The sequence below is a fragment of the Lemur catta genome, chromosome 14 (genome assembly GCF_020740605.2).
Source record: "Lemur catta isolate mLemCat1 chromosome 14, mLemCat1.pri, whole genome shotgun sequence".
NCBI lineage: Eukaryota > Metazoa > Chordata > Mammalia > Primates > Lemuridae > Lemur > Lemur catta.
The window spans coordinates 54,570,328-54,595,659 of NC_059141.1; the positions used below are offsets into that span (position 1 = coordinate 54,570,328).

Here is a 25,332-nt window from a genome sequence, read left to right on the forward strand (position 1 = left end):
TCATTTTAAAGTCATTTTAATATGTTCTAGACACAAGATAATGGATCATATTTAAACATGAGATAATTAAGTCCCATCAGCAAGTAATAATACCCAATCATATTCAATCATGTTGAACAACAACCAGCACCAAAATGATCCTCTTCCAGGCAAGGTTAGAAAAACAACAATTTTTTTTAAAAAGCTGTTCTTTTACTTTTAGAAAGACCCAACTTTAAAATACTTCTGTGTCATTTTCCATAAGACATTGTGTTCCCTCACATTCATGCTATCAAACCTTTGCATACTCTGGTGTCTCTGCCCAGAACACTCCTATTTCAACTCCTACCAAGTGAATTCCTCTTGCCTTTCAAATTTTAGCTTACCAAGTCTATCCAGATACCTTTCTTTTGCTTTCCAAGTCTCCAAATCTTCCCAGTTACGATTCTAATTGTCCGTATTCTCCAGGAGATTATAAATTCTGTGACGGTAAGAACTGAGTGATCTTAGCTGTCAAACCCCCAAACTCTGTGTAGCCAATGAATTGATATTGTTGAATATGTTCTTATTTTGACTTTGATGATTTCTATACCACTCAACAGCCATTCTCTCAGTCTACCCCTTAGGAAAACTAAGTGGGGTTACATGAGTACCAGGGAAACACTATATTCTCATCCACACAGTCATTCTTGTCAGCTTAAAAACTGAGAAGGAGGAAGAAAGAAAGAAAATAATATCAAGTTTTGAACATTACAGGATGGGTGCGGTGGCTCACGCCTGTAATCCTAGCACTCTGGGAGGCCGAGGTGGGTGGATCGCTCAAGGTCAGGAGTTCAAAACCAGCCTGAGCAAGAGTGAGACCCCGTCTCTACTGAAAAAAAAAAAAAAAAAAAAAAACAGAAAGAAATTATCTGGCCAACTAAAACATATATAGAAAAAATTAGACAGGCATCGTGGCACATGCCTGTAGTCCCAGCTACCCGGGAGGCTGAGGCAGTAGGATCGCTGAAGCCCAGGAGTGTGAGGTTGCTGTGAGCTAGGCTGACACCACGGCACTCACTCTAGCCTGGGCAGCAAAGTGAGACTCTGTCTCAAAAAAAAAAAAAAGTTTTGGACATTAAGTTTGAATGGGAATGCCCAACACTTGAAGCTAACAGGGGATTTGCCAGTGTGTTGGGGCCCTTCCAACATATTCCCAAAGGAATAAGAGATTAACAAAATCAAAGACTCTACCATTTACAATTTTCATAATAACCCTACTATAATTTTTTAAATCTCAAATGAAATGCAAAAATGGCTACAGACTAATGTAAGTAAAATCTGCAGATAAGTTTTTAATCTTTTTTTCCCAATCAAAAGACCTCTTTTTAACTTACACTGGGCTCTTTTTCTAGTTTATGTCTGGCCTGATGCCAGTCTGTCAAGGTGCTCAGATGAGAAATATGGTCTTATTAAACTGGATAGAGTAACCACACTGAGTTATGATTATGGAAGTTTCTATAATATGAAAACATCATGTTTATAATCTTAGTGACCTAAAATAAAGTCTGGGGTTCCAGCATCCATTTCCATCCCATTTCATAATATCTATGCTACCACAAGTAAAATATCACTTAAGAAACAAGAATCACTTTACCTCCACACTGTCATCAATTGCGTTCACCTTTGGCTACAGACCCAGGAAACAGTGTTCTCCTACAACTAATACTGAAATGTGTGGCCACACCAAAATTGACACTGTTGGTTTCCAATCTTGTTTTCCTTCGGTAAATAGTTGTTTTTTGGTTTTTCTGGTTTGTTTTTTTTTTCCCAATAGAACTATTTAGGGCTTTCTGAAGGCCTGAAGAACTGTATCAGTTAAGGTCAAACCTAGAAAATAGGAACTGCTTCAGATATTTACAAAAGAAGGAATTTAATGCAGGGAATTGAACATACAGCAAGGAAGCAGCAGCAGCAAGAAGGCATTACGCTCCCAGGCTGAAAAGACGATGGAAGACTGGGAAGAGGGTCAGTCTCACACAACGAACGCTCACACCCTGGCAGGCCACATGCTTCAGGAGTTGGAACCACAGCAGAGATCAGCCTATGCCAGAGAAGCCACCAGAGGTAGAGCGGGATAAGGACAGACAACCTGGCTTATCCTTTGCCCCCACTTTCTTGTCTCCTGCCAGGGCCTCCCACTGGTCAAACTCAATCTCTGGCCAAGGAGCTGGGGAAGTCCTCCCACAGGTGACAGCTCCCTGTGGTAGACAGCAAAGCAGAGGAAAGGTAAGAAGGGACCCCGAGGGCAAAATGAGCCACCTACGGAAGCGAAACAGAAGAAAATGCAGCACAGGCGGTTGTCCTCGCTGCTTTTGCTCTTCCTCCCTAAGCAGTATGTACAGGATAAGTATACAGGATAATTAGAGAGGCATTAAGGTAACAACTCTAGTGGGTAAAATTATAATGCATTTGGGGTACCCTGGAGATTTATGAGCCCAGTTCTCCTTTGGAATTTGGAAGTAAAACCCAACACAAGGCAGGAAAAGAAGTAGCCAAGCCCGGATGCCCAACACTGGAGCACATCAGTGGCCTCCGCAGAGCACAGAGGTGTGTCTACAGGACTGTTGCATAAATAGTGGCCTTGAGCAGAGAGCTACTAATTCAGCCAGTGAAGCAATGGGCCTTTGCTCCAACACCCCAAAGAAAATCACCTCCCTACTTGAGCAGAGTATTATAAAAACACGAATTCCTTCACCAGCAGCCAGAAAGTGGAAAGGCCCACCAAGCGCAAAGGATGGAACCACCAAAAAGCCCAGGTCCACTTCCTCCAGGAAGCCCTCCTGCCCACAATAAATTCTATCACAAATAAGCTAAAATTTCATCTTTCTGACCACATCCCAAGATGCCTTGAGGGTAGGGATCAATAGTAGGAAGTGTCATATATTCACATTGTTGTGCAACAGATCTCTAGAACTTTTTCATCTTGCAAAATTGAAACTATACCCATTAAATACTAATTCCTCCTCTCCCTTTCCTCCTCCTCCCACTCCTTGGCATCCACCTTTTTATTCTGAGTATGATTTTGACTACTTTAGTTACTTTGTATGAATGGAATCATGCAGTTTGTGTCCTTTTGTAACTGGCTTATTTCATTCAACATACTATCCTTGAGGTTTATCCCAGTATGTGACAGGATTTCCTTCTTTTTTAAGGAGGCATAATATTTCATTATATGTGCATACCACAATTGCTTTACCTAGTCATCCACCAATGGGCATCTGGGTTGTTAGGTTGGCAACTGTGAATAGTGCTGCAATGAACATGGGTGTGAAAATATCTTTTGAAGATCCTGCTTTGAGTTCTTTTAGGTATATACCCAGAAGTGGTGTTGCTGGATCATACAGTAATTCTACTTTTAATTTTTTGAGGACCCTCTATGCTGTTTTCCATAGCAACTGCGCCATTTTACATTTTCACCAACAATGCACAAGGGTTCCAATTTCTCTATATCCTCACCAACACATGTTATTTCCCATTCTTTTGATAGTGGCCATCCTAATAGGTATGAGGTAATATCTCATGGTTTTAATTATTCCAAGAAATCACGGCTAAATTTACTGCACCAAAGCTTTCCTTCTATGTTTTCTTCTAGGAGTTTTATAGTTTTAGGTCTCACTCTTAGGTCTTTAATTTTTGAATTAATTTTTGTATATGGTATAAAATAAGGGTCCAACTTTATTCTTTTGCAAATGGACATCCAATTTTGCCAATATCACTTGTGGAAGAGACTGTCCTTTCCCCATTGTGTAGTCTTGGCACGCTTGTTGAAAATCCTCTGACCATATACACAAGGGCTTATTTCTGGGCTCTGTATTTGGTCCCATTGGTCTATATGTCTGTCTTTATCCCAATACCGAGACATCTTGATTACTGTTGCTTTGTAATACATTTTGAAATCAGGAAGTGTGAGGCCTCCAACTTTGTTCTTGTTTTTTAAGATTGTTTCAGCTATTCAGGGTTCTGTGAGATTCCATATGAATTTTAGAATTCTTTTTCTATTTCTGCAAAAAATGACACTGGTATTTTAATAGGTATTATGTATTGAATTTGTAGATTGTTTTGGGTAGTATCGACATTTTAACAATAGTAAATCTTCCAATCCATGTACACAGGATGCCATTCCATGTATTTGTATCTTCTTTGACTTCTTTTAGCAACGTTTTGTAGTTTTCAGTGTACAAGTTTTTCACCTCCTTAATTTTACCCCCAAGTATTTTATTCTTTTTGATGCTATTGTAAATAGGTATGTTCTACTTTGGTCTTTGTTGTTGTTTGTTTTCGTTTTTGTCTCCACTCCACACTTAGTACACTTATGCTTTGTGCATAACATTCAATGCTCCAGAAATATTTGTGGAATGAATGAAAAAGACTGAATGAATAAAAAAAAATTATCTCCAACTAACCTAAACGGGAATGTTAGGAGGGTTAAGGCTGCTTTTTCATTCCTTCCAACGGTCTGACCACCTTGGCCGGTTCCTTTCAGTGACATTGGTATGGGTAATAAATAACTTTTTAGCCTCAACTTCTAACTTGTTTATATCGATAAAAACAATTTTACCAAATGCAGTGAAAACATGGTTAAGCCTATGACTTTTCTCATTATTTGACTTTTGTCTTTTATTTGAGGCTTGCTCATTATTCACTTTGCTTAAGTCCTTCTTGCTCTTTCATTATTTTAAATGGTTGGTATGAATTTACTCAGTCAGCTGGGTGGGGTCTGCTTGTACCCTGCTGAGTTTAAGGAGAGAAGTTCCTACCCAAAATAAAAACATAAACAAGTCATAGCAGCAGCATCTCTGCATGAAGCCAATGCATTGCTTCTTATTTAGAAAGTTACCCTTAGCATTCCCGTTTCCCCAGGAAGGTCTTCATGAGCCTAGCTTTGAGATTCTAAGGAATAAACTCCTTAGGCAGAGCAACAAAGTAAATTGGTAGCAGAAATGATGTGAAATTTTGGGGCCAGGTCCCCAGATTGTGACTATATACCCTGAATTGCTAGAGAAAATTAACTAGACAGATTAAGAGAGCTTTTAGGTGTTAAAATTCTGCTATTACCATTTCCTCGTATTTCCAACTTCCCTCTCTGCCCCCAGGTGGTTCTTTTATTTAAGGATGCAATGCAGGAGGGCCCTTTCCTGTTTTTTCCTCCTCTCTATCCAAGTTACATGAAATTCAGCAAAGCAGATGTCCCTCTGACATAGTTACAAAAAACACAGAAGTGCAGGATGGGGGTGCGGGGGTGCTACAATCAAGATATCAAAGTAAGAGAAAGGGCCAATAATGCAACTGATGGCCTGATTCCTGGCTAAAATGGTCACAAAGTTCCTGACCGCTGCAGCTACCTGGCATCCTGGCCTTCTCCCTAAAAGCAATGCAAGAACATGGCCTCATCACCAGTATTACAAAATGTCCAACTTAAGGTAGGAAGTGAGCACGACACTGTCAAAGGCAGACGAGAGACATACAAGCTGGGGAAACAGAGGATTCTTTGCCAGCGTATCATGACAGTCAGGCAAAAGCTGAAGAGTGAGAGTTTTTGAAACAAATGCCAGTTAAATGATCCATTCAGTTATACGTGATATGTCTGGTATAATATAGCTTGTTCCAGATGTCAAATAATATTGCCAAACCATGCTCACTAATGTGAAAACCATTGTTGCTGATAAGCCTAAGTGTTGTTGAATTTGTGCAAAAGCCACCCATCTGCAAACAAAATATTACATTTAAAAAGAAAAAAAAACCCTGTGGCTCATAATTTAAGCCAACAAAGGGGGTTGACTGAAAAATATAATTTATAAAAAGCAGTTTTCCCAAGAAACTTTTTTTCAAAAATAATATTTCACATTTACACATTTAAGTTATATTCAGTTTTATACAAAAATTATAGTAATTGTCCTTCACCTAACATGAATGTTATAATTATACTTTCAGCTTTGCTGTACTTCAACACCCAACCATAAGAAAAGTAACGGTGTGTTCACAACCATCGCTGGAAGGAACAAATAAATTTGTAGCGTTTGATGTGACCCCTTTAAACGTACAACTCTAAAATATCTATTGTTCATAAAATTCATGAAGGGCTGCATATGTACATCCCAACTCACTTTTCCATTCGATATATATGAAAATGCAATTTACTGTATGTCAAATGAAAAATGCAGTTTTCAAATGCATTGACAACAGGTGCTAGTTAAATGATCAGCCGTTATTTGTTACCTAGTCCCTTACTCTCATTTGCAGCAAGATAAATTGCATTTTAGGAGAGTAGTGCGATCTAAGGGGTCTTGACATGTTTTTATTGATTTGCATAGGTTATATGCATGTATTCCTGTTTGTAGGCAAATAGTGCCACAAGTAAATTCAAGGCACCGTGCCTGTGTTTCGAGAAAATTGGAGTCATCACGGGGGAGCCAAGATGGAGTGAGCCTGGGTAAAAGAGACACATCCAGCCTGCTGGAATCTCAGAACCTCTATTAAGATTTATAGGCTGTAGGATTCTTTTGGGCTTCAACATTATTCTTAGTAAACCCTTTCTGTCTTCTGTTGTTTATAAAAACTGGCAGCTTTAGCAAAGACAGAAGCTTAAGTTGTAGGTAGCACAATTTAACATAATAGTTCTCGCCTGTCCTCCAAATAGCCTAATGCTGATTTTGCAAAAGGAAAGGAGAAAGGGAGAAGAAAAGCCACACGAAACCACATACCACAGGCCTTTGCTGTGACAGGGATGTTTGGCTGTCACGACAGAAAAGCACTGCTGAAATTTGATTATGTTTCTAATGTCAAAATTTACTAACTTTTTAGACTCCTGGGTTCCATTTCTCATTTGATTTTTCATTTTGTTATCTCAGCACCATTGGGCCCATCAGAGAGAGTAATGCACCAATTAGCCCAGGGAGTCACTCACTCAGAGGGGACTTTTTCATCCACAAGGGCTTCCCCTTTCTGCTGCCACCACCAAGGCCCAGTGAGGGCCCTTGCTTTCCATTCAAGACCCACGTGGCTCTTGCCCCCACCGCCCCTCCCCACCTTCACGCAGAGCATTCCTCACCTTGGGGAGTCGGAACCTTTGCAAAGGCACCAGACGGCCTTACGTCTCCTCTGCAACTGCCTTATTGTAAATTTTATGTTCTTATTTACCTTTCACCAGTAGAACCTTGAAGACTCACCAATTGAACCAAGAGTTCCTCAAGGGGTTGCAATTCTATTTCTCACTGTGCCAAGCACACGCCTTGCCCACAGGAGGGGTCTGATACAAACGTTTTAATATGATGCGATCACAAGCACTGTCTTTGTACAGGGATTTATACTATTCAAAGCGCTCGCCTACAGTCTCTCCTCCGATCCTCACAGGGAGGTGTACGGTAGTCATGATCATCATTCTCACCCGCCCTGGGTTGAAGGAACCCAGCAGAGAAGACACAGGGGACTATTCCACATCTCCCAGCAGCTCACGGTGGAGCAGGCCCCAGAACTCAGGACTCCCAGCCCAGAGTTTGCCCCCTTCTGTATACCACACTCATCACACAGCATATTTATCCTTCAGGACGGAACTCAAACCCTGCTTCCTATGTGACATCTTCTACAGCAGAGAAAACAAATTATTCATTCACCCCCTGATGTGAATGTCCTTATTTCAAGAAAATGCATGCATTGCACTGGACATATGAAGATACATTCAGAGCTTATTTAGTAGCCGGATCCATAATAGTCAATAATCATGCCTTCTTTCTTCCCTTCTCACTCATTCATCTCTTCGAACACTCATAAAAGCCTATTTTTTTTCCAGGCACTGTGCCAGGCCCAAGGCGACAAAGATGAATGGGACAGGCATTCTGCTCTCATAGAGCTTGCAGTCTAGTGCTGCAGCTTCCTCCTCTTTTGACCGTGATCCACTTTATAATATCTGACTTGGTGACCCAGCACATACATGTACACATACACACATACTCACTCACACACGTGCCCGAGACAAAAGCTTCATAAAATGACATTTCACCTCACCATATGCAACGTACTTTGATACATCCTATCTTTTTAAATTCTGTTTGATTTCATTTTTGTGAGATGATATTTGCAACCCTCTAAATTGATTTCACCAAAAACTATGGATTGTCACCCACAGTTTGAAAACCACTCATCCAGTGAGACTGTGAAATAACTTAGATCAGAGATCAGCAAACACTTTCCATAAGGGCCAGATGGTAAATATTTTAAGGCTTTGTAGGTCATGTGGTAAAATCAAGGGTATTATGTAGGGACTAGACAGAGAAAATAAATTTTGCACATAATTTTTACTGACAAAACTTAAAATATCATAATAATTAAATATAAATTTTTGTAATATAGGCTTAATAATGAGAAGCATGGAATTTATTTATGGGCACTGAAACTTAAATTTTATATCATTTTTACTTGTCATGAAATATTCTTCTTCTGATTTTTTCTCAACTATTTAAAATGTAAATACCATTTCTGGCTTGCAGGCACAGGAAAAGAGGCAGCAGATCATAGTTTCCCAACCTCTGATTTGGAGCAAGACCAATTTTCATTGATAACTCTAAAATTTCAATTGCTTTCATTATAATGCTTGGCATGGAGAAAGACCCAGAAAAATGTAGGTATCTAAATAACTGAGGAACTTTAAACAAGCTATGAGTGTGGCCCCTTTATCTCCACCTACCAAGGAAGAAACAGAGGCCAAGGGGTAACGTGACTCCGGGTCTCCAACCCCAGGGCTAGTTGCACTACACCCATCTGAGCTGTGACAGGTCCTGGTTGGGATGACCATGGGGCAAAGATCAAGATCAATTCTGGAACAAGCAAACTCTCACTGCTCCAGAGGCACCTGCAGGGTAATCATGCATTCTAATAAACAAATTTTCTCTTATACTCTGCGGGTTACCAAAAGGTCCCAAGGCTAACACTCTCTTCCACCTAGCCACAACACTGATAACCTTCAGGGTGCTTGGATCCCAACGTTTCTGAATGTAGTAGCTAGGCTAGAATGTAACTTACCACCAAACCTCATTCACACGTGAGTCTTTGTGGTATAAACAGTATTAAGTGGGAAGACAAATCACATCCCCCGAGGTCTCCATAATATACCCCACTTCCCTGCGCATCTGGCTGAGTGCCCAAGCAGCCCGAGGGAACAGCAGGGTTTTCAAAGTTTGGGTGGCAGCATGTGGCAGCCACAGTCTAAGACCCAGGCTTCCAAGGTTGGCTGGAGTCGATGTGTGTATGTTCTTCCTGAGGGCAGTCATTCCATACAGACCAACCATAGCATTCCAAGCTTCAGGTTATATTTGTGTTCAGTAATAAATTGTGGGAAGTCCAGAGCTACTCAGAGCTTCCAAGGACACGTTCACGTGTGCTGCACTTGAGAGTTAGGAGGACCATGGAAGAAGATGATTAAAACACATCCACCATGTAAATGTACTCCCTTGTCATGTCGGTAAGGCTTCAGGAAAAAAAGAGTGTTACATCTAGAAAGAATGTAGACTCAATGTTAGCTAAAATAATGCTTCTCTTTACTTCAAATCAAATGCCCAGCACTCTGGCCTGTGAACGATGCTGAACATGAACTCCAGAGCTAGGGAGTATATGAGTATTGTCATAAAGCCCTGGCAACGTTAGCATTTACAACTCAGATGGGTCCCTGTGACAGTAGAGATGTTGATCTTTAAACAAAAGTACATGCAAATAAACATGCTTAAACTCAACATACCAAGCCAAAGCATGTGCAGACAGCTGCCAATGGTCCAAAAGTAAATGTAACAAGATTCACAAATTTGAAGTTACCGATAGATATTTTGCATTTTAACGTGACTTACTACAGAGTTCCTCACTTCTGCCTTAAGGTATTCAAGGTCTCAATAATGCATGTATTTTGAATGAAGAAAGGACAAACTGTAAAATTATAAGTTATTCTTCATAGTTCATTAATAGCAAGATAAAGCAGTATCTTGTCCCTAGTATCAGAGTTTCACTGCTTTCTTGTAATTTTTTCCCCTCTGGTCTGAAAATGGATAGACATACACAAGCACACAAACACACACACTCACACACACACACACACACACACACACACACACACACATGAAAACAGACAGCTTCACAAACCCAACGCCTCTGGCACTAAACGTAAAGCTCTAGGCAAGTAGACCAGGAGGACATAAGGAGATGGTGACAGCTCCTAAGTGAAAAGTCTGCGAAGAGAAATCATTGTTCAACTAATAATAATTCTACATTCATAATAACTGTAGGGTGCTTTTCAGAGTTCACAAAATGCTTTTACTTAGATCAACCCTGGAAAGAAAACATTACCATCTTCATTTTACAAAATGGGGAAATGAGGTTAAAAAAGAGTGGGCTCCCAGTTCTTTGATGGTAATTTCTTATGTTAAGAAATCAGAAACGAGACTATGTACAGAGTGGCAGAAGGCCTGTGTGTGTACGCAGGCCAACACCTTGCTATCCAAGGCCCGGGCAGTAAAAAGGGAGCGAAGGAAGGGAAAGACGTAGAACTGGATGATACAGGTAGAGTTGATGAAGTTCTACCAATAGGAAAAAAAAAAAAGTTTTGAGCCAGCTGATGTCAGAAAACAAATTGTAAAGTGTCATTATAAAGTTGGATGCAGCCTAAGAAAGTAGAATTTGAAGGTAGCAAGGTCACAGAAGTTAGATGCATCCTAAAAAGTAGAACTGGAAGATATCAAGGTCAAAAGCCACAAAGCTTTTCATTCTCTTGCAGATCTGGACAATCTGCTGGGTAGCACACAGGGTGATGAGGCAATTAGGGCCACTGTAGGATGAGTGAAAAGGAAAAATAAAAGAGGTATCCTGGTCTGGCTGTAGCCCCAAGGCTGATATCCCGTTATGGGCACACGGGGAGTTGATCTGTCTGCAGACCCTCCCCATCCTTGCGTGCCCTCACTTCTACAGAAAAAGAAGTGCATTCAGCAGAATCACAACACATGCACCTTGTTTGTGCTTATTAAATAAAAAGAAAGGATCACCTTCAACTATATTAATGATGGACTGGTGGATGAAGGATGCCTGTGAAAATTCACAACATCTGTTTGCTCCACTCTCTTCTCAGCATGCTGCACCTATTTCTCATGCTTAATGATGCTCAGCCACTCTGCAAGTTTTACGAACAAATGTGTGTTTAGCCACATTCATCATTCTGAATGAGCGTTCTTGATGAAGCCTCCACTGGCCTGTTTCGCTCTTTGTGCTACACTTTAACAAATGACAACTGCTCTACGTATTTTTCATTTGTTAAAAATAAAAAGCTAAGTGAAGGATGGGCCTGGAGGATTTTTTCCCCTTCCCTTTGACTCCCCCAAACCCTTCAGTGCACCATCCGTTGTATTTCTCCTTCCACCGGCCATGGCGTAGGAGTGGGTATGTCGGGAGAGCCCACCCAGAGTCTTTGGTGTTGGACTGCCGCTGGCCACATCAGTAGTGCTCTCCTACCTACTAGAATCTTGTATGGGCAGTGGACTTTCTCTCCTTTCTCTAATCATCTACCACTCTCGGGATTTCTATTACACAGCCTAGCATTTAAATATACTCCTTCACTCTTCACTGGGCAGGACTTTAAACCAATAGGTTGGCAAGAAATCAGCATTTCCTGATTTCTTGCCAACCTATCGTATCACCAAGAATGCTTAAAAGATAGTGGATCACAAAGTAAGAAACAAATAAATACTTGCCGAATTGAGCAGAAGTCTCTCTCTCTAGGTCTCCTGAGAAAAAGCCAAGATGCGAGCTTAGTTTTTACCAACAAGGCAATATTTACATTATCACAAATTCAGAAATTTCAGCTAATCCAAAAGGCTCAACTTTTTCAACCCTGAAAAACCTGAACTTGCAGTCAGAACGACCCACATAAATCAGGTCAAGCCGGCTGGAATCCAAGAGTTCAAAATTGGCAAAGGCATTACAATATGTTAAGAAATAATCTTTCAGAATTTATTTTCAAGCGATTGTTTTTACTCTGATCATTTAATTAGGAGCATGAAAAGCAGGAAAAAAATAAGATATTTGCTCTGTATTAACTATTCAGAATCACTGGAAATCAGTTTAAATTCTATTTCATAAGACAATACATTTTTCTCTGTATTTGCAATGCTGAATATTGTATTAGTATTTGTATTGCATTTGACTCAGCATGTATTGCAAAGCACTTTACAAATGAAATAATCCTATTATATATTCAATAAAGCTGCACTGTTGTATCACCAGTTTTAACCACAGTGATCTCTGGTTTTTCTCCTGATAATGTCATGGACATTTAAGAAAGAGAATGTTTCAGTCATCAAATTTAGTTGCTTTTCCTGCCCCTAATCTTCTTTAAAATGCCCCTTTAGTCATTGTGGTTTTTATATATACTTCATTTACTGAATTGTAAATATATTTCAATCTAGTTGAAAAACAATCTAATGGGATCAGGTACAAAAAGCCTTTAGGACATATCTACTCAACAACAAAGAAGCCAAACCTTATCAGGCACAGTTAAGAAATGGTTAGAAGAGTCAACTTCAAGAAATCTTAAGGAGGTATCCATCACCATTTACACAAGTATTTACTAAGGTCTGCTCCACGGCTTCCCCAAGGGCCACGGTCCACACCAAGGAGCCGTGGCATTCCTGAGCCCTCAAATCCACATGTCCCAAGCTTGGTTGGAGACAGAATAAAAAATATGCATTACAAATATAAATGTAAATTAATCATGAACTGGCACCACTTTTTGTCCACTCTATTTTTCATAAACAACTAAAACTGAAAATACAACAATTGCCATGTAGACAAACATGAAAATGTTTGACATTTTTAAAAAGACCTTTAAACCTGATCATTCAAGGACTCACTCTCATTCTACCTCCTCCAAAGAGACCTCCTCAACTACTCCAGCCCACAGAGAACATTTTTCTCTCTGAAATGTAGGAGTGACCCTCTGTGCCACACAATTTAACCCCACCTAACGCTACTGCTCATGGATCTTTTGCTATATTCTGTCTACAATGAGAATATGGTTTTACTAAGTCTTGTAGTTCATTTTGTGCATCTCATATCTTTCATGTTATCAATACTCAGCACTATCCCCATGACTAAGTCATCTCTATATCAATACCTGCATCAATATTAGTGTACAGATACAGATTGCACACAGACTGATTTATTACATTTTACATATCCAAGGAGTCTATGCTTAAACGTGAGTTAGATCTTCCTTCTATTCATTATTTCTACACCTCTCCTCCTGTTTTAGGTACTATGAGCAATGCAAAGATGAATAACTTCCTCAATGGCATTATAACATCATAACAGAAAACACGTATTTAAATACCTACCATGGCCAATGTGATTAAAAAATTAAAGACTGAAACTACAACAGGAGTTTAAGTGACAGAAAAGGTCATGTGGAGCTAGAGGGAATCAGAGGTTCCACTGGAGAGCAGAGCATTTGAGCAGATCCTCGAAGGACAGGGATGATTGTTGGCAGATAAGATGTGGACGAGAATTTCCAGGTGGAGGGAATAATATGGGTAAAATTACGAAGGCTCAAAGGTACGATGCTCATTTAGGTGCAGAATAGAAGATTCCTCTTTTTAAAAACACAAGATTTAACCCAGCCTTGTGGACTAGTTTAGAAAATCCCAAGGCCTACCAGAGGGACCCCTTTTCAAATTCTCAGCATCATACTCACTGCCCTTTAGCAACAAGAGAGATATTATATACGGGTCCCAAGTGGCTCAGAGTCCCAAAGGATGAGCTGAAAAACTAAATGTCCTCTTCTGAATCCTCCTAGACTCAGTGCTTAAATTCTTTGACTTGATTTCTTTGAGGCCTCTTCTTGAGTTAATTTCCCTGTTTTGCTTGTGGAGGACTTAGCATCAGACGTCACCTTTAACTCTCTGGAGCTCTGTAACACATGCTGGCTGCAGTAGCCTTCTCTGCAGCTGCAGGAATCTGGCAAAGGCCAATGCACATTTTCTCCAAAGGTCTGCCTTCTCCTGTTGGACCTTTGCAGAACTTTCCCGTCTTTCTCAGCCATAACTTCCAACCCACAGAACATGAGAAACCCTTTACTTAGACCATGGTTTTTACTATTTAAGTCACCCTGACCCTACACATTAAAGAGTGGTGATTTTTCCCCTTATTCAATCCAAATGCCTTCTAAAAGAAACTGTGCTTGATGATGCTTTTGCTCTGGGTTGACGGGAGCCGACTGTAAAAGGTTCACAATCTGGCAAGAACAACAACAGGAAACTCAACAGTCACCTCAACTGAAATTTAGCGCCCAACTGCAACACCACTTCAGCTAATTCCCTGCAAGCTGTTCAGCAACTGGAACTCATCATCTCTTATTGCTAAAGAAGCACCTGACCGCAATGAAAGCCCAGAACCAAAGAGCAAAATAGTGAAGGGCCCTGAAGGACCTTGGCGACCACTCAGTTTAATCCCCTCATTTTACAACTGACGAGACTGAGGTCCCAAAAAGCAAAATGGCTTGATCTAAGGCATACAGCTTTTTAGTAGCCCAAGTGAGACTGAAATCTAAGTTTCTGACTCCTAAATTAGTTCCTTCCACTAGCACATGTTGTTTATTAACGTTCTAAAACTTGGGAGAACTGAAAGAACGGCAGTGTGGTAGGCTAAATCATATTAATACCACCCCAAATATGTCTACGGTTCTCCAGAACCTGTGAATGTTACTAAATATGGGGGAAAAAAAATCTTTGCAAATGTGATTAAATTAAAGACCTTGAGATGGGAGGTTATCCTGGATTATCTTGGTGGGCCCAACGTCATCACGATGGTCCTCATTAACAAGGATGCAGGAAGAGTCAGAGTTGAAATGAAGTGATAATGAAAACAGAGATCTGAGTGATGTGTTTTCAAAGTGGAGGAGGGGAACGTGAGTCAAGGAATACAGGTGGTCACTAGAAAGTGGAAAAGGCAGGAAACAGATTTTCTCTCTGCACGCCAATCACCTTGATTTTAGCCCTGTAAGACTCATTTTGACCTTCTGACCTCCAGAACTATAAAAGAATAAATTTGTATTATTTAAAGCTAGTAAGTTTGTGATAATTTATTGCAGTGGCAATAGGAAACCAATGCAGATTTTGATACCTAGAAGTAGGGTGCTGTTATTACAAATGTCTAAAAATGGGCAAGTGGTTTTGGAATTTGATAACTAGCAGAAGCTGGGGGAATTTTGAGGCGCATGAGAGAAGCAGCTTAGATTGCCTTGAACAGGCTGTTAGGAGAAACGTTGACATTAATGACTCTACTGGTGAGGACTCAGAAGGAAGTGAGGATAATATTATCTCAGAGAATACTTAAATCCTCATAAACAGACTGTTGGCAAGAAGAATAGATGTTCAAGGTGCTATTGGTGAGAGCTCAGAAGGAAAAAAGGAACATATTATTGAACACCAGAAGACAGGAAATTCTTGTTATATCATGGCAGAAATATTAACTGAATTTTGTCTTACAGTTATATGGAAAACATAACTTGAAAGCAATGAAAGTTGGATATTTTTCTGAGATTTCCAAGCAAAGTGCTGAAGGAGCAGCCTGGTTTCCTCTTGCTGCTTATAACAAAATGCAAGAAGAAAAAGATACATTGAGGGGAAAAGTGTTCATCAAAAAGGAACAAGGACTTGATGATTTGGGAAATTCTCAGCCCATTCAGATTGCAAAATAAATGCTAAAGTTAGGAGGTTCACTGCCAGGAAAGGGTGCTCTGGAGAGAAAGCCAAGGATGTAAAAGGACAACCTTTGGCAAGTGCCGCAGAAGGATCAAAAGATCAGGGTATTCTTCCACGCAGAAAGCTCTTTGAACAGATGAGGCATGTGACTCATGAATGCCTTCAACTGTCTCAACAAAAGCCAGGAATAGAAATGGGATTATCCAGAAATATCTGTGGAGCACCCTCTTTTCTCATGGAATGAATCCCCACGACACGCATTACACACATTGAAGACCGCAGGTGTTCTGAGAATGTGATACTAGCAGAAATACTGCCTGCTTAGACTGAATGGGGAAAAAAGAGAGGATGAAATGAAAGGCGGTTGGCTGTACGGTGACTAAAATTCTACACACAGGAAACAGGCTGGTAAAACTACTCACCTGCAAACACAAGCTATCCTTCATAGAAAAGGAAAGATGACCCAGTGGGCAGATCCCCAAGCCACATGGTATTTATTCCCAGGTCCAAAAACCTAATGAAGCTTACCCTGCCAGATTTAAAATTTGCTTGGGATGGGTGACCCCTTTTTCCTTTCACTTTATCCCTTTTTTGAATGGAATGTCTGTAACTAGTCTCCTATGCCTGTCCCACCATTGTATTTTGGGAGCACATAACTTATTTCTAGTTTTACAGGGCCACAGATGGAGAGTAATTTTTCCCCAGAATGGATTATGCTCAGATGTTTGCCCATACCTAATTTATGTTGTTGAGATCATGAGATTCAGTATTTTTGAGTTGATGAGACTTCAATGAGGTTTTAGACTTGAAGTTGTAATGGCTGACACTTTTGGGAACCTGGGGATGGGGTGATGTATGTTTCATGTAGGGTTGATGTGAATCTTTGTGGAACAGGAGGAGAAAATATTTGCATTGTTTTAACCCACTAAGTTTGTTGCAAATTGTTACAGCACCAGCAATAAGAAACTAATCTGAGCAGGAAGAGAAGAGGCAGTCACATGAGGAAGAGGCCCTGACCACATAGAATCTCACTAAGGGAGAGATCACAGCCCTTGAAAGTAGCAATGAATAAGCAATATCTTCTTGCTACTCCACCCTAGTAGGCAGAGAACCTGGAACACGACATACTCTTCCAGGAGCCTTTCGGGCTATAGTATCTGGTTGCACTACCACTACAAAATCCTTCTTTTTCTTGTGCCAGTCAGATGTTCCATGACATGCCATAAATAGGATAACTATATTTTCTGATTAAAACCAGGATGCAATAGACAATATATTTTGTGCTATTTTCTAGTGCAAGAGGCTGGCTAGGAGATTCCAAAACTAGAAATGAAAATGTTAGGGAAGTCCAGACATTTCAATAGTTTAGAGGACAAAGGGGCAATATATTTTAAAAGGAGCTAGCCACAGAAAACCTGCGATATATGATCCCTTATTTAGAAAGGGGACTAGAGAGAGTGTGGCAATGTACGTGGGACCTCAGAATCCAAGTTCACAAAAATGCAGGCACCTGCAGACAGGACCCAAACCCCTGCCATACACAAAGATCAGCAAGAGCATAGGGTCAAGTCCAGCAGACTAAAACAAAATAATGATCATCTCATCTCTTAAACACCGGCTAGGTTACTGAGTATCACAAGACCATTTTGCTCACAACAGCCCCTCAAGGGAAGGTAGATGGAGAAATGGACATTTAAAGGGGTTATATAAATTTTCCCTAGTAATGTTCATAAATAAGTAAGTAGCTGGCCTGGAACCCCAAAATGCTTCCCACTCTGCCATGCTGCCAAATAACTGCATCCAGGGATAACTGATTAGAGAACATCTATGATAAAAGGGGATGGAAGGACAGAAGCCCTTTGACTGGACACTTGGGATGAACAGTCACTTACGAAGACAATAGCAGAGAAAAAACATTTTCATGATGAAGTAAACCAAATAAAGCTGAGATACAAGCAGACAACTGACATTATCTCTCAGCAGCAAAAAGTCTGGTTTATTAAAAAATTTATACATTCAACATTCATTCAACAAATGTTATTTTGCAGGCCAACTGTTGATCAAGGTACCAACCAGAATTTATCAAAAGACAGTATCCCTTACCCCAAAGAATGTATAAGCCAGGGGAAGAATAGATCAATTTAACTAATTTACCTGAATTTTTCTTCTGGAAACTTTAAGATAGTGAATGAATGCCTCAAAAGTGTTACTAACATATTCTAAGGAAGAAACAGGAATAAATAAATCTATTTTATGCTTTAAAAGGATAGATTTGACCTTGAAGATTGACTCAGAACACCAGAATGAGGTAAAAATAAAGCAGAAAAAAAAATAGCTTTGTGCTTTAATATCCTAGAATTTTTCCTTTTTTTCTCTTCAAAGAGTGATTTTTATTACACACATTGCATATCTCAGAATTAGGGCCAATGGAGAACAGCTGCAGGGCCACAGACATCCCATAAAACACAGAAGACTGTTCTCATGAGAGCTGCTCATTCACGGTCCAGGCTGCTTCTCGAAGTGCTTCGCTCCTGACCACTTGACGGGTTCAAGAACGAGACTGATCAACCATCAGGGTGGCATCAGATGGATTCCTGCTCTGACATGGGAGGCTGGAGAGAATAACCTCAGATCCGGGGAATTTTCCAGGACCATCACCTCATGGAAAGGGCTCAGCAAACCATCTAGAGGCATTTGGTTCAAGCAACATTCAAAGAATGTTCATTTTGCCAGGACTAACTTTTGAAATGAGTACGAAAACTCATCTGCATCGCAGAACTCTAGGTAACGCAAGTTCTCTAAATATAACTGAACTGGTCCTTCACCTTGACTGGCTGTAGTACCTGAGAAGCCTGCAGGCTGAAAGGCAGGACCAGCTGGCCCCAAAAGGCTTCTCCCTGCCCCATGTTTCCACAATTCCACATCTCACTTATCTGCCTGGCTGAGTAAATTACTACAAGAAATACCTCCTTCAAAGACCTATAATAAAAAGAGATTCAAGAGGACAACGCCGAAGTGGAGCAGCATTCATGAGAACTCTGAGATGAAAATTCCCAGTCAGCCTTAATGCTGGAGAATTTACTTTAGGATGTAAAAATAACACGTCCTGCTATATTTCTTCACTTTATTTGCTCTCCTCTGCAGAGATTACTGCTGTGTGCACAGCGTCATAAGAGTAGAGAAGGTCAGGTTGACAAAACTTCTTGGTGGGGAATAATCTTTAGTCCTCCAAATATATATGCCTTGCAACTTTCCAGGCCACAAAAGCAAACTCTGGGTTGGAAAATGCCAAGTCCCATCTCCAAGGAAACTCAATAACTTCCAAATGGCCCCAAGATCACATTTGTGTGGTTATAATAACCCATTAAAAACATTAAGGAATAATTCAGATTGAAAGAGCTTTCAAGGTTGTTAATATTTTTTTTTCTTCCTGGTTTTGGCAAAGATGATATAAACCTCAGTGAAGAAAATGCCTGCTACGTAAAATAGGAAAATTATAAAATTAGATCTGGATGAACTTGCTTTTTAACCTACCAACAACTCCTTAAGAGAATGATAACATTTATGCAGCAAAAAAGTATTACTTAGCTCTTTTATGGAAGAGTATTTATTTGTTTCCAGGTTTGAGATACTTTGGGATGGTTCTATGATCACTTTTTCTTTTCTGGGCAGCAGTATCCTCTCAAACCAGACACAAAAATAATTTGAACGTTTGAGCAGGTTTCAAAGGAGACAATATTGCATACACAAGGAGTGCTATTCAACACATCAGTCCCAAGACTACATTTAAAAGCCAGAAATGAAAATGGGTTTGAGGAGTGTACAAGCAAAGTTACTGTGTTCCCCAAGAATAATTGCCCATCCACAACGCCAGCTCTCACACTGTAGTGCTAAGAAAGCCCAAACCCTCCAAAGAATTCCAGCCCATCCTGGAATTAAGGCCCCAACTGCAGAATGTTACAACAGCTGGAACACCAAAGATCACCATCTTTCAGACCTCATATGAAGCCACAGCATGATAAACAAATTCAATAAAATTACGAATTGGCAAACTGTTTGCAACAAATGTTATTTCCTGGATAACAAGATGGATAACGTACATTCTGCAACATATGCGAGGAATTATTGAAAACAGATGTAAATGTTCTCAAACTCAAGTCTTTCTTTGGCACAAATCTGAATACGTTGATTTTACACTTTGCTTTACAGCCGTGCCCCCAAGTACCTCAAATACTAGCCCTTGTGCTGAGCGGAAGACATTGTAGGAAGAGGTTCCTGCCGCCTTCCACTATTTCATAAAACCTGTAATGGGGAGGGTGTTTATTCCAAAAGCCCTTCCATAAGACACCAAATAAAACTCTGAATCCCGGGTAAAAAAGCAAAAGTAAGGATAAACTGCAAACAGAGGATGGTAATTATGTCTAAATGACTCCAGGTCTTAAACTCCTCTGCTAACACGCATGCACTGTAAAGAATGCTCATGACACACCCACTTCAACAATACAAACCTCGTCTCCTTAGCTAAGTGCCACATGAACGTTAGGTCTTTTGTTCGTTCTTCTCATCCCTCCACTGACTGGCCTATGCGGCGAAAGCAGCCACGCCACTCCATCCTACCTGCTGCGCCACCAAGAGTTTTCTAATGGGAAGGAAAACAGCCCCCTAAGCACACACAAAAACACGCAATGGGCAATCATCACATTTTGGAAACGGGGACCCAGAGAGGTATTTTCCATGAAAAGTAACTTACATTTTTTCAGCTACAAATGCGTCTTTTCGTCTAAGAAAAATCATCTGTACAACAGATTTGTATCTGAAAATAGAAGGCCGGATTTATGCAAAAGTGATCTCAGGGGATCAGCACAGAAACACAAAAAAAGTAATTTTCTGCCAAAATTATACAGAGCACTCACAAGAGATGTTTTCCAAATATGACCACTAAACACATAAAATACACAAATGAAATAGAATTAATACAAACCAAGAGTTCTGTTGTGATCTTAAAGAGCTTTGAGGATGTCAGACAAAACATCAGAATAAAATTCTTGAGAGTTAAAAAATTACAGAAATGTCAAAACCTATATATGTCACATTCAAAGGAACATCTTTTGCTTGTGCAAAAATTGGCCTTTCTATTTTGGTTAAGTATGCCACAAATGCACTGGGCAATAAATTCTCTAAAATTCCCAAGCTATGTTAGTCTATCCAAATACAAAATTGTGACTATCACTTCAGTAGATGTGAGTGAGTTGAATTATGAAACTTCAAAAAGACAACAGATGAAAAGAGAGCTCCACAGGCCCAGAATCATAAAACCCACAGGAGTGTCAGCCCCCGTAAGGTGTCTTAATATGGACACTGACCTAGACAATTTGCAAATCAAATGACAAACGGATTAGGAGTCATTTTTAATTACTCTATCTGAAAAGAAATCAGAAATTCCAAGTAACTTTGTGTGTGCATATCTAAGCAGAAAGGTAGAAGGAAAGAGCTCTGCAAAAAGGGTTGAGATATTTGGGTTCTCAGTGCCAGCCAGCCCTGCACTTACCTACAATTTGACATTAGGTAATTCATTAACCTTTTTGAGGCCTCAGTTTCTTCATCTGTGAAAGAAGAAAGAGTTATACCAAAGAGTCTCTAAGATCCCTTCTAGCTTTAACATCCAGTATGTAGTAGATAAATCACAGTAGGATTAAGCAAGAGTCACCCTTTAATAATTTTTGAGGAGGTCAAATTCCACCTATGCTATAAGAATGAATCAAGAAGCACTTCTGAGGCCCCCAAAAGCCATCTGGCATTTTTTTCTTATACTGGAAGATAGGAAATAAGCTCCATTTTATAGACTAGAAAGGGAGCAGGAGACAGAGAAAGTCCCACCTCTATTTGTCTTGACTTTTGACGTTGCACATGCAGCCGCTGTTTATGCTGGCTGTCATCCTTTGATTTCCACTATAGTTTGCAGCACGGGGGTCACCGGGTAACCTCTGCCTTCAAGAGTCTTATGGGCTCTCAACCCCCAGGCCAACAGTGCCTATGCATCTGGCGGCCTTCCTCTGACAGTTTCCAGCACTTGGCAAGAGAAGATCGAAAAGATGCAGAATAATGTCAACTCGAATAGTAATCTGTTAGGTGAATGGTTCTGTTGCTTACTACACAAGAGTAGGTTATGGTTTCATATATCATGTTCAATGTGCAATAGATATTTTCCTCAACCATTCATATTAAACTGGTGTAAATGTTTTTATTTCTTGCCACATTTCTGGGTGGTAAGCCCAGGCTCTCCCAGGAATTCGTTTGCTTTAAAATGCCATGCATCTCCAGGCGGCCTTACTTCATAAAAAATGAGCACGTCTCCTAAATGAATTTCCCCTTTTTTGCAGTTAATAACTAACCAACACAGCAGAAATACACCATGTGTGTAGCCCTGTTTACTATAGGTGGTAAATCACGTGCCTAACGTCCTGTAATTCATTCTGAATACCATAACTTCATTCACTGGAACACGCTTTGCCCTTCACTGGCAGACGTTAATGTCACCCAAAATCTGTGGGAAACCTGATTCCGATTCAAGGTCTTGCCCTAGAAAATGCATTTATTTGGGGGAAGAAAGTGGGAATGTATTTTTAATGAAGCATCACACCAAAACTCCTGATGACCTCCAGAGGCCCTTGGCCACAGGGTGGTCTCAGGAGTGGGTTATGGTCCAGACAAGATTAACTCTGGTTTCTCCCGCCTTCCATCGTTGTGTTCCACCTCACCTTTCCTGCCTTTTCCATGCACCAAAGCTTACACTTAGCCAGCAAGGTGTCAGCTGATAAGGAAGGTGTTAAGTCTGCATGCCTCCTTGAAACTGCTTCTTGGTGATGAAAACTCTTGAGTCTGAAACCCCACTAGGACCCCAAATTATTTAAATGTACTGTGGCTGCTTGTTGTGGCAGGTGAGCCTCTTAAGTCACTCCATATGGCTCCCTCTACCTATTAGCCATTACTTTGTGTCTCTAACAGAAAGCTTTCACCAGGACATGAATCAGTAGCAAAGCCTCCACACTCCTCTACTGGATGGTAAAAGGTTCCAAACCTGCCCTCTACCCAGAATCAATTTGCTGGCCCTATAGTCTCTCTTTCTAGGCTTCTAGGAGGAGAGGAATGGAGGTTTGCAGCTTGTTTGGAGGGAACTGGGCGGGGGGAAGAAGGAGAGCACATGCCCGAATCCTTAGTTCTCTCTCCCTTGCCTAAGGGAGTGACCCACTGGAGTAACAGTCAGGGTTTCCTAGACTGATTTTAGGTCCTGCCAAGTCTTCTAGAATTCTTTAGACCAGAGTTTAGCAAATTTCTTCTGTAATAATCCAGATAATAAATATTTTAGGCTTTGTGAACCATATAGTTTCTGTCGGAACTAGTCAACTCTGCCATTGTAACATGAAAACAGCCATAGCAATGCATAAATATGCAGACAGCATTATTGACAAAACAGATACTGGGCTATACTTTGCTGACCCCTGATCTAGACCAGCACTGTCCACAGAAATATGAGCCACAAAGATAACTTAAATTTTTCCAATTGCCACATGAAATAGGTAAAAAGAAACAGGTCAAATAAAAGTTGTATTAATATATTTTATTTAATATATCCAAAATATTACCATTTCAACATGTAATTAAAAGATTATTGACAGCTGGGTATGGCGGCTCACACCTGTAATCCCAGCACTTTGGGAGGCTGAGGTGGGAGGACTGCTTGAACCCAGGAGGTCAAGGCTACAGTGAGCTATGATCATGCCACTGCACTCCAGCCTGGACAACAGAGCAAGACCCCATCTCTTAAAAAAAAACAAAAAAAGATTATTGATGAGCTATTTTACATTCTGTCTTCTACTAAGTTTTTGCTGTATAGTTTACATTTTTGGCACATTTCTATTTGCCATATTTCAAGTGCACAATAGCCACATGTGGCTAGTGGTCACTATATTTGACAGCCCAGGTCTAGACCTGCCATGTCTTTGCTTGTTTTAGGAGCCACGTGGACAAACAGTTGGGGTCCTCCTGACCATCTGCATCCTCTCCTCCAGAGACCTACCCCAAATCACTGACATATCTAGGACATCAGTGCAGCCATCACTACCCACACAATGACCCGCCAATCACCAAACTTCACTGGCGAATGAAATTTAGAAGGAGCATTTCTGATAATTCGCACATTTCCCTAAGAGGGCCATTTTTTTTTTTGTAGTCAAAAAAGGTAAGGCAAATTTAAAGGTATTTGAGGAGAGCAATTGCACACTAAAAGCATTCTCCCTACTCCCCCCCAAAAAAAGACATATATGTGTCTTTCCACTGCTTGAGTCCTGCTTCCTCTACCTCTTTCTACTCCTCAAAATCTCATGTTACAGACTCAAAATGGTTTCCTGTTGGATCTATAGGTCACCCCTTCCCACCACCACGAATAGCAAACTCATACTCTTAAAGCACATCTTTAACTTTGACAGACACTCAGGAAAAGTCACTGGTGGCAGGCTTATCAGCACTAGGACCCCCCAAGTAATGCCACTTCCCCGTCTCTGCTCCTCTTGTTCAAACATAATCCTCCTCCCACAGACAAAGCTTTGTTTAGTAGGATGGGAGGAGGAAAAGAGTTGAGAGAGCTTTCACTATAATTTTTATTGTAATAAAAAGCCATCAAGACATTTGCTTTCTTTCCCTCTGTTTTCGACTTACACAAGATTCTTTTTAAAAGCATTTTCTAAAATGTGCCTAGAGTAATCTTTTCCACAGGGAAACAGAAACCCAACAAAACAGCCCTTTGTTTCAACTAACATTTAGCAAATAGAAAATAGAAGTACCTGGCACCGGGTCTTGGGCTGAAGGAAGTTGAGGAAGCCAAACTGACTTTTTCACATGGCCCCCACTTCACTCACGAGGGGCCTTGAGCACCCGCTAATGGATTTCAGCATGCCCTGCAAGACCAGCTGCCATGACATCACTAGTGCCAGCAGCCAGCATCTATAAAAGATCCCTCCCGGGGTAGGGGGGAGTCAGTGGAGGGAACACAGAAGAAAGCCAGGAGTTCTCCTCTATCCCATGACAGGTCTGCGCTCTGCCAGTGATCTGGATCAGAAACAACAGTGGACCAGTAGTCAGGAAACTTCCATCTCTGCAAGTATTGAAGAGTTGGCTCCATTATTGCTTGGCAGGGATGTTGAAGGTAGGGATGGGCACCTCTAGAGGAGAAGGCAGTGTTAGTCTAAAGCCTTTTTCAAAACTGAGACTCTGTGACTCTACAATTCAATAAGATCTAATCCCTCTTGACAGAGTCACCTATACACCACCCAGTTCCCTCATGAGTAAATGATAATCATTCTACCTGGAAGAGTTGTTGCAAAGAGTAGAAAGAGAATATTACCAGCATATTATTGATACTCAGCATATGACAGTTATGATATACCAGTATCTGTGAAATTAGGCGGTGGTACAAGAGGACCTGCAAGGGCTGGCTGGGGGAGATACCACTGGTAGCTAATCCCACGGCCCTCACCCTGCCAACCCTGTCCTTGCTGGCAGAGCCTGCCTTCCTCTCTCCTCCTCCTCT

At 40.6% G+C, this 25,332-nt stretch overlaps 1 protein-coding gene and 1 long non-coding RNA gene across 2 annotated transcripts in view; both read right to left on the bottom strand.

The window, feature by feature from the left end:
* LOC123650263 overlaps positions 1-21,639 on the bottom strand; it is a 30,057-nt gene extending 8,418 nt beyond the window's left edge. The window contains exons 1-2 of the long non-coding RNA XR_006739311.1: positions 21,624-21,639; positions 21,295-21,349 (exon numbers count right to left, since the gene is read on the bottom strand). This is a non-coding gene — a long non-coding RNA (uncharacterized LOC123650263). The remainder of the gene's footprint in view (positions 1-21,294; positions 21,350-21,623) is intronic.
* LRMDA (leucine rich melanocyte differentiation associated) overlaps positions 1-25,332 on the bottom strand; it is a 1,038,561-nt gene that overhangs the window by 671,987 nt on the left and 341,242 nt on the right. The gene's annotated exons all lie outside the window — the stretch shown is intronic.